The sequence below is a fragment of the Helianthus annuus genome, chromosome 8 (genome assembly GCF_002127325.2).
Source record: "Helianthus annuus cultivar XRQ/B chromosome 8, HanXRQr2.0-SUNRISE, whole genome shotgun sequence".
In the NCBI taxonomy this organism is placed as follows: domain Eukaryota; kingdom Viridiplantae; phylum Streptophyta; class Magnoliopsida; order Asterales; family Asteraceae; genus Helianthus; species Helianthus annuus.
The window spans coordinates 25,007,256-25,016,525 of record NC_035440.2 but is presented as its reverse complement, the minus strand read 5'-3'; the positions used below and the strand labels follow the sequence as shown (position 1 = coordinate 25,016,525).

General features: G+C 33.7%; 1 long non-coding RNA gene across 10 annotated transcripts; it reads left to right on the top strand.

Annotated features, from left to right (window-relative positions):
* The first annotated feature begins 1,475 nt into the window (after positions 1-1,475).
* On the top strand, positions 1,476-5,454 carry LOC110872441. 10 transcript variants are annotated; one of them, XR_002554436.2, is made up of 10 exons: positions 1,476-1,604; positions 1,705-1,872; positions 1,963-2,067; positions 2,163-2,404; positions 2,514-2,578; positions 3,707-3,870; positions 3,955-4,026; positions 4,401-4,572; positions 4,648-4,802; positions 4,943-5,454. It is a non-coding gene; the product is annotated as an uncharacterized LOC110872441 (long non-coding RNA). The 10 variants fall into 10 exon arrangements; XR_002554439.2 differs by lacking the exon at positions 2,514-2,578; XR_004864860.1 differs by having other exon boundaries at positions 2,163-3,870; positions 4,943-5,098; positions 5,172-5,454.
* Positions 5,455-9,270: the final 3,816 nt, after the last annotated feature.

The following is a 9,270-nucleotide window of genomic DNA, read 5'->3' as shown; positions in this document are numbered from 1 at the left end:
GAATTGCAATTCCTTTATTTCCTAAAAACGGAAGATTACGAAAAATATAGTAAATGAGACAGTTGTTATTTTTTTTAAGGTGGAGAAGGCACTCTTTTCGTCCACCATACCCCTCTTTAATCTTGGACTATCATGTCATTTATACCCTAAACTACCTAGACACCACAAAAATAATGACATCACTCCCTTCAAGTATCCTAGAATCTTTTAGTTTCTTTTTAAATAAAAAAAATCAACAAATTAAATAGCTAAATTATACTCTTATTAAAAATAAAAACAATACAAAATTCAAAGTAAAAAAATAGATAACATATGAAAATTTATTTAAAAAAAAATCATTCATCTGTCTCACATGTCTGCCAACCATATGTTTTCGCAATTTTACGTTTACGATCTTTGGCAATTTTCTTGAGCTGACCACCAAGATGATCATGGTCCCTGTCAAATGTCAATCGTCTTACACTCTAGCACTGAGTATGCATCAACACAATAGACTCGATCTTCTACTGTGGTGAGAATTGTTGCGAAAGAAATAGTGGTTGGCATGGATGTGTCAAAATAGGAGTATACCGGCCATCACCAAGCACCGAACCACCGCCTTGACCTCACCCTCGTGTGTTTGAACCACCCGCTCGTCTGTTCACACCGTCCCCTCATGTGTTCGAAACGACTCCTCAAGATTTCGGATTTTTTTTGCTTGAATCAACGCGTGATTTTTATTTGTCCAGGGACAAATTTGAATAATATTTGATTTTTTGTGTGAATTGTTTTGTAAATTTGTGTGGTAAAAAATGGTTTGAAAAAGGTTTTATATATATACATATGTTGTATCATTTTTAAAATAATTTTTTCAACCCCCAACGATCATTTGTTTGATGTTTCATGCGACTTCTTAAACCCAACCTGCGTGCAATGGTCATCACATTCCAACACTCGCTTTTTTTAGTTTTTTTGTAATATCTTAATCAAAATAAAATATGTACGACAAATAAATAAAGATTCTATTAAACTTAAAAAATACAATAAAAATAAACCTTCATTACCTTAAAAATAAACGTTGCAAAATAATAATAATAATAATAATAATAATAATAATAATAATAATAATAATCTAACTATCTATACTTTCTATAAAAGGAGAAACCCAAGTGACATAAGAAAAGCTGATGTGTCAGCAAGAGAGAGTGTCCAACAAGGCTTTTCTTATGTCATTTTTACATCATAAACCTTAATATTAAAAGAATTTAAAATTCAAAGGTGGCCCACTGATGAATAAACCTCTGATGAAGATGAATAGACCACATTCACCTTTTCAAAGGGCAAACCACTGATGAATAAACCTCTGACGATTGAAAATTCAAAATTCAAAACCTCTGACGATTCAAAATCCTGGCTCCATAATCAAAATTCAAAATTCAAAATTCAAATCATAGTATAAAAATTCTTTATAATTTCTCAAAGCTTTAAAATTCAAAAACCCATTTCAATCTCTCTCTCTCTCTCTCTACTCTCTCTCCATTCTTCACTTTCAACAGCATCAAACAAGAAATCCGAGCTGTACCGTCTTCTTTTTGTCAATCGATCGTCTTCAACAGCATCCAATGGTAGATTCCAACTCAATCACCTTTCGTTTATCTGTTGTTAACGTCATATTGTTTCATTATCAAATCGTTCTAATGTTATGATAATTGAATTGAGATGTAGGCATAGAAAGGAAGCTGATGTGTCCATTGAATTGATTTCGTTTATCTGTTGTTAACCCCTGTTCTGGCAAGCTTCTTCTTCTTCTTTGAACTCTGCCCATGTTTTCTTATTTTTGACTTCTGATTCACTCGCAGTAAAGGATGAATCATGCCAATCAAAACCAATAAGGTATGTATGACCTAACGAATGAATAAACAGATTTCAAATTGATTTGTTGGTTTTGAATTTTCATTAATGATTGTTATCACATAATTACAGTGAACTTACACTAGAGAGATAGGGTTTATAAAGTTTTTTGCTGTTTATGATAGAAATCCTATGAGATTGGATAATCTGCTTCTCCTTGGTGCGATATATTATCAGGTTAGGTGATTTTTTTGCTGCATAGTGGGTTAATTTTTGTATTTAGACGTTGGCATAGTTCTGATGACAGAAAGGAAATGTGTTATGCACTCCAGGTGTTTGCTTAAATGCCCCCCTTTGCTTAAATGATACCGAGTTCACCATCTCATACTCTGAGATCTGTTGAGAAGTCAGTAAGAGATATTCGACATGTAGAAGGAGATCTGTTGAGAAGTCAGTAAGAGATATTCGATAATGCAGAAGTTGTGAGGGTTGATGCTGACAACATTAAAGAAAGTTTGGATAAGAGCTTAAAGCATCTGAATATTGATTACATCGATTTAACTACAGTTCATTGGTGAGTTTTAAATCCTTGAAATTTAATCCCTTAACCATATAACAACCATCTATTATGAGTTTTAAATCTGTCTGTCATAAAGAAATCGCCTTCGACTTCTCCCTTCCAGATTGAGACTGCGCTTAGGCTTTGGAATTGGATATGACAGCCCATTGAGCCCGTATATTAATTTTGGTATTGTTTATGGTTTCTTGAATCCGGTTATACATTTTTTACTATTTCTTTTAAAATTATGTAGATCAATTTAATCATAATAATTTAGTAAAAGTATGTAGATCAATTTAATCATAATAATTTCAACCTGTTGAGTCTTGGAGATACACTCAATGTAAACTGCTGCACCTATAGTCTTCTTCAGTTCTTCACCCTGCATAAATTTGTTTTTTCAACCATTATTAGCTGAACGATTCTTGAAACATTTAAACATGGTATAATTTGTACGTGTTATATTCAAAAATCATCTTTACTATTTCCAAATATTTAGTACAAACCAACGATTCAAACAAAAAAAGGTGGGTCAAGCCGCTAAAACTGACGGTTCTGGCTGACCCACCCAACCTGGTTAGTTTCGATGTCGTTTTCAAAAACTATAGGTAGCAGTTTGTCTTATACATCATATTTTATGCAAATTCTACGAGAATGTGTTGTGGATTTTAAAAACCAAAGGGGTGAAGTGCATTTCTTAACGACTTAGCTGAGAAATTGTGATCGGTCTAACATTTCGATGATCACTCAGGTATTGTTTGTCTTCGTGTAGATCTAAGAGATTTCAAAAGCAAAACAAATGGTTATTTGTAATATAACTTACATCCAAACAACTTAATAACATCATATACCGGACATGTACAAACTAAACTTTAAGACTAAAATTATATTCCAAGGGATGTTAAACAAGTTGTTTGCACGTTGAGAAATAAAACACGATTTCTTTTTACATATTAATACTTCATTTAAAAAATGAGAAGAAAGCGAGTAAATGTATGAATAAGAGTTAATCTACCATGAGGTGAGGTAATCATTTTTTTCCTTGTATTTCAAAGACAAAAAATGGTTAGGAATCAAATTGTATTTTATGTTTGTATGAAATTGTTGAAAGAAATGATGTTACCTAATTTGGTCCAACCGGCACAATGGGATAGTTGCGGCATAGTGCGGTAGCTCTGAGATCCACTGAATGAATGAATGAATGAGAAGAATGTTTTCATAGATGGGTCTGCTAATGAGAGAAAAAAGCCATTATAAAGACATTTGCACCTCTGTAACTGAGTGGCCTGAGTCTGTTATAATCCTCCTGACCTGCAGTATCCCAAAGGCCGAGACCGGGCACTGAAATTATCAAAGACTGTGAGCACATAATTCTACACACAAAAGAAAACAATTTGCCTGTACAACAAAGTCATAGAAGACAATTTGCTTGGAGGACCACTTCCTCGAAATCTTGGCCGTTTGTCCCACATGAGAAGATTGTATGATTACTTGACCTTGCTCCAAAAACTTGATTCATCTTTTGTTCATTTTTAAAATAAATTATTTATCATTTTTTCGTGCAGCCTTGCTTCTGCAAATAACTTTACAGGAACCATACAAGAATCGTATGGCAGACTGAACTATTTAGAAGGCTTGTAAGTCATGCTTTGTTTGTTTTAACCAATAAGTGAATAAGTGATTCAACATATATTTATCAAAATTTTGAAACATTTGTATTCGTCTTGCAGTAGGATAGACGGGAGTTCATTACGTTAACATAAATTTTTAGATGAGTCAAAACTGGTTAGAGTTTTTGTATATGACGTGAATTTGACTAAGATGAATATGATTAAGTGCATCAAACAGAACTGGTTGAACTGAAAAGATATTGTTGGTTTGAGCCGGGATGACAGCAGTTGGAACATTATTGGCTGAAGCTATATGTTCCGTTACCCCTATCGAATGTCTTCTTTTTTCCTTTTCCTTTCAGCTTTTCATGTGTTTTTTCTCATGTTGTTTTGGATTTCAGATTGCAAAGCTACAGGATGACAAAAAAGTGTTAAGACTGTTTGACCAAGTCAAAAGAGGCTGTTTTACTTGAAGCCGAGAGGACCATGCAACTTACATTGGTCAAGGCATCCATGGTAGATGATCTCTAGAATAAGAATCAGGAATTGATGAAGCAAATAGAATTTTGCCAGGTCAGCAATAATTTATGAATGACTTCACTTGATGATTCATATTTTTTCGAAATGTAAATCCATGTTTTCTCTCAGGAGGAAAATCAAATATTGGATAAAATGCATCATCAAAAAGTTGATGAGGTGGAAAAGCTTACACAAACTGTACACGAGCTTGAAGAAGCTGTTCTTGCTGGTGGCGCAGCTGCAAACGCGTTCGGGACTATCAACAGAAAGTTCAAGAAATGAATGTAAAATAGATACTTCTATTCTTTAGTTGATTAAAGTTTCTTCATGTTCCTGCTGGTGGAAAATTTCACCCGTTTACTTATAAATGGGTCGAGTGGGATATGCTTTGGTCAAACGTTATAACTAACTGATTTGGTGTCAGTTATCAGTAGGAGGAAAAAAGACTCTAGACAGAGAGCTAGCGCATGCAAAAGTTACAGCCAATAGAGTGGCAACAGTTGTAGCTAACGATTGGAAAGATTCTAATGATAAGATGATGCCAGTTAAACAATGGCTCAAAGAAAGACGGTTCTTGCAGGTATAGTCTTCTATAATTCCATAAACGTATTGTTTATAGTAAGGTATACGGATGGACCCTGTGCTTTCCAAAGGTACACAGATGGTCCCCGACGGTTTCCAAAAGTACAAGGATGGTCCCTTAGATTTACACTTTGTACGAAATGCAAGCTACAACACAGGAGGCACTGAACATAATGGAGGAAAAGCTTCGAAGATTGAGGATGAGACAAGCAAATGTAGAGTCCATGATCCAAAACCAGAATCCACTTCAGAAACTTCTTTGTCTGTATCGAATTCTGGTTTGATTCGAAAATTCTTAGATCTGTATTTCGAATTCTTAGATTTGTTTTTTGAATGTTTTTTGGTTTATACTAATAGGAAACCTCTGTTGGAAACCTCATTTATGTTACGAAACCTCTGTTTTTAAACTACTGTTTTTAAAACCTCTGCTTGGCTGAAAATTCATCCACTGCTGAAAGGTATCCTCTGTTCTCATAACCTCTGTTTATCCTAACCACTATTGTCAGTGGTTAGGATAAACAGAGGTTATGAGAGCAGAGGATACCTTTCAGCAGTGGATGAATTTTTAGCCAAACAGAGGTTATAAAAACAGTGGTTTAAAAACAGAGGTTTCAACAGAGGTCGCTGCTAACTGAATTATAACCGAATTGCTGCTAACGATCCAACGAGTGAACTGATTTAACAGCTTTGCAACGAACGGATACTTAATCAGCGGATGTAGCTCGAATCTGAATTTGGATGAATGAACGTATGAGTCTGCGAATGGACAGAACTCGACGATTGATCTTATTTTAGCGGATGAAATTCAGCGAATGAACAATAATTTGCAACGAATGGATTCTGTGTATTGACGTTTTGTTACTCCAACGAATATATTCCGATTTTAGAGAGGAATGTTTTCAGCGAATGATCCTGTAACGAATGACTTAAACTCAAGTCTGCAGATTCGGACGAATGCACTAAACAATACTTTGAGTACAACAAATGAACCGAATTTTGCGAATGGCCAGACTTGAATTCTGCTGATTAACACACTTAATTCTGTAATTCAGATTCTGTGACTTAACAACTGCGGTCACAGTTTTGCGAAAAAATAATTCTTGGTGATTATAAATGAAGTATTATATGCTTTTCATGTAGGAACTATGAAACCAAATATGATTTTGTATTATTTTTTCAAAATGATTTATTATTATTTGTTCATAACTAATGCTCATCAATTTAAAACCATTGTTGTTGATACATCTGTTGATATAGTGGTTGATACATCTGTTGACTTTGGTCAACAGATGGATGAAAACAGATGTTTGAAACCACTGTTGGGTTAAACAGTGTTTTGTGGAGAAAACAGTGGTTGCATTTTTTGCAAATAGTGGTTTGACTTTGGTCAAACAGACTTTGGTTAAATAGACTTATGAACCACTAAGAATCATAGTTTTGCAAACAGTGGTTTGACTTTGGTCAAACAGACTTTTTTTAAAAACAGTGGTTTGACTTTGGTCAAGTGGTTGGATACTAATTCTATTTCCTTTCATCATGTTCTCTCAGTTACTTACCATCATTCGTTAATTTAATTACGTCACATGCAACTTATATGAGTTTTAATTCTTATCTTGATTTCTTTGTGGAAAACAGTAACTAGCCTTAAACTAAAAATTACACATGGGAATCACTACAAGCCTTAAAATCAAAAATTACAGTATCTATACACATATCAGATATGAAGAAGAAGGCTGGATGAAGGTGTTTGTTTTCAATAATCCACGTGTAGTTGATTATGTAGATAGGCGCCGAAGGACTAATATAATTGAAGACAACAAATGGCTGATAACAAGCATCTGGGGGGATATGATTGAAGTTGATCTCAGCAACGAACTTCTGAAATACCTCCAACATGTTGACAACTTCAATGGTCCGAAAGGAGCTTTACTTATCGAGACTACTGTTTCACCAATTGATTAGGAATTAGGATCCTGTATTTTATTGAATGCTATTTGCTTTTTTGACAATTGTATTTTATATATAATTAGTTATGTTAAAATTATTAATCAAAGCTCTGTTATTTGCTGCGTTAAAATTTTATTGAATGAATATTGATGTTTGAGAGTGTAAAAGCTTGTAATATTAGCAAAGGTCTGTTTAAATGATCAAAGCTCTTTTATTGCGAACAGATTTTTCAAAATAAAACAGTGGTTGATACATCTGTTGACTTGGGTCAACAGATGGATGAACTTTGTATGCTGTTTGACACTTGTAGTTTTTATATAATTAGTTCTGTTAAAATTATTAACCATGTTTGTTATTTAAATTAAGTAAATAAATATTTAGGTTTGAGAGTGTAAAAGCTTGTAATATTGGCAAAGGTATGTTTAAATGTTCAAAGCTCTGTTAATGGGAACAGATGTTTGAAAATAAAACTGTGGTTGATACATCTGTTGACTTTGGTCAACAGATGTATGAAAACAGATGTTTCTAACTACTATTGAGAAAATTATGGTTGAAACCGCTATTTTGTTAAAATGGTGGTTTAAAACCACTGTTGTGTTAAAATAGTGTTTTGTGGAGATTGAAAGGGATTAAAATGACTGATGGGTTAAAATATTGTTTTTTTGGAGAAGGAAGATTCTTGAATTACTGTTTATATAATGACTGTAGTTAAAGTTCAGTGTTTGAATCCACTGATAGACTATCCACTGATGTTTCAAAATAAAACAGTGGTTGATACATCTGTTGACCCAAGTCAACTGTTGACCCAAGTCAACAGATGGATGAACTTTGTATGTTGTTTGACACTTGTAATTTTTATATAATTAGTTCTGTTAAAATTATTAACCATGTTTGTTATTTAAATTAAGTAAATAAATATTTAGGTTTGAGAGTGTAAAAGCTTGTAATATTGGCAAAGGTATGTTTAAATGATCAAAGTTCTGTTATTGGGAACAGATGTTTGAAAATAAAACAGTGGTTGATACATCTATTGACTTTAGTCAACAGATGTATGAAACAGATGTTTGTAACTACTGTTGAGAAAACTGTGGTTGTAACCGCTATTTTGTTAAAATGGTGGTTTAAAACCACTGTTGTGTTAAAATAGTATTTTGTGGAGGTTGAAGGGGATTGAAATGACTGATGGGTTAAAATATTGTTTTTTTGGAGAAGGAAGATTCTTGAATTACTGTTTATATAATGACTGTAGTTAAAGCTCAGTGTTTTAATCCACTGATAGTTATAGTCAGCTACTGTTTTCATTTCAACACTGTAATATTGGCAAAGGTATGTTTAAATGATCAAAGCTCTATTATTGGAAACAAATGTTTGAAAATAAAATAGTGGTTGGTACATCTGTTAACTTTGTTCAACAGATGGATGAAAATAGATGTTTGGAACTACTGTTGAGAAAACTGTGGTTGAAACAGCTGTTTGGTTAAAATGGTGGTTTAAAACTAGTGTTTGGTTAAAATAGTGTTTTGTGGAGGTTGAAGGGGATTGAAACGACTGATGGGTTAAAATATCGTTTTTTGGGAGAAGGAACATGGTTGAACCACTGTTTATAAAATGACTGTTGTTAAAGGTCAGTGTTTTAATTCACTGATAGTCTATCCACTGATAGTTATAGTCAGTTACTGTTTTCATTTTCAGCACTGTAAACTACTGATATTGATTCATCAGTGGTTTCCTAACAACTGTCATCCATTATTTATCAGAGGTTCTCACGTGGACAGTACTTAGCCGTCAGATCTTTTGTAACCGCTGCCACGTCAGCATTCACTTTTTCCACCTATAAAACCCTGATCAAAACCCCAAACAGGGTTTTTACTGTCGAGTCGAATTCAAAATTCCTTTCAAAAGCAGTTTTCATCAAATTCTCTCAAATCACTCATCTTCTTCCTTCGTTCTTAACTACCATTGATTTATCATGGATCTGCCATTCAAAATTCGTCATAACTACGTGAGTACACTTGCAAAAACAAGTAAAAACACAGGTTTTCATTCCGTGATTGATGCACTTTCATCTTCAAAGTACAAAACTTTGTTGACTTGCAATGAAACCATCTACGTGGATACCCAATGAGAGTTCTGCAAAAATGCAAAGCTTGAAACTAAGGACAAAAAGACCTTAGCTATTACTTCATCAATAAGGGGAATTCCAGTGGTCATTACACCTCAAAC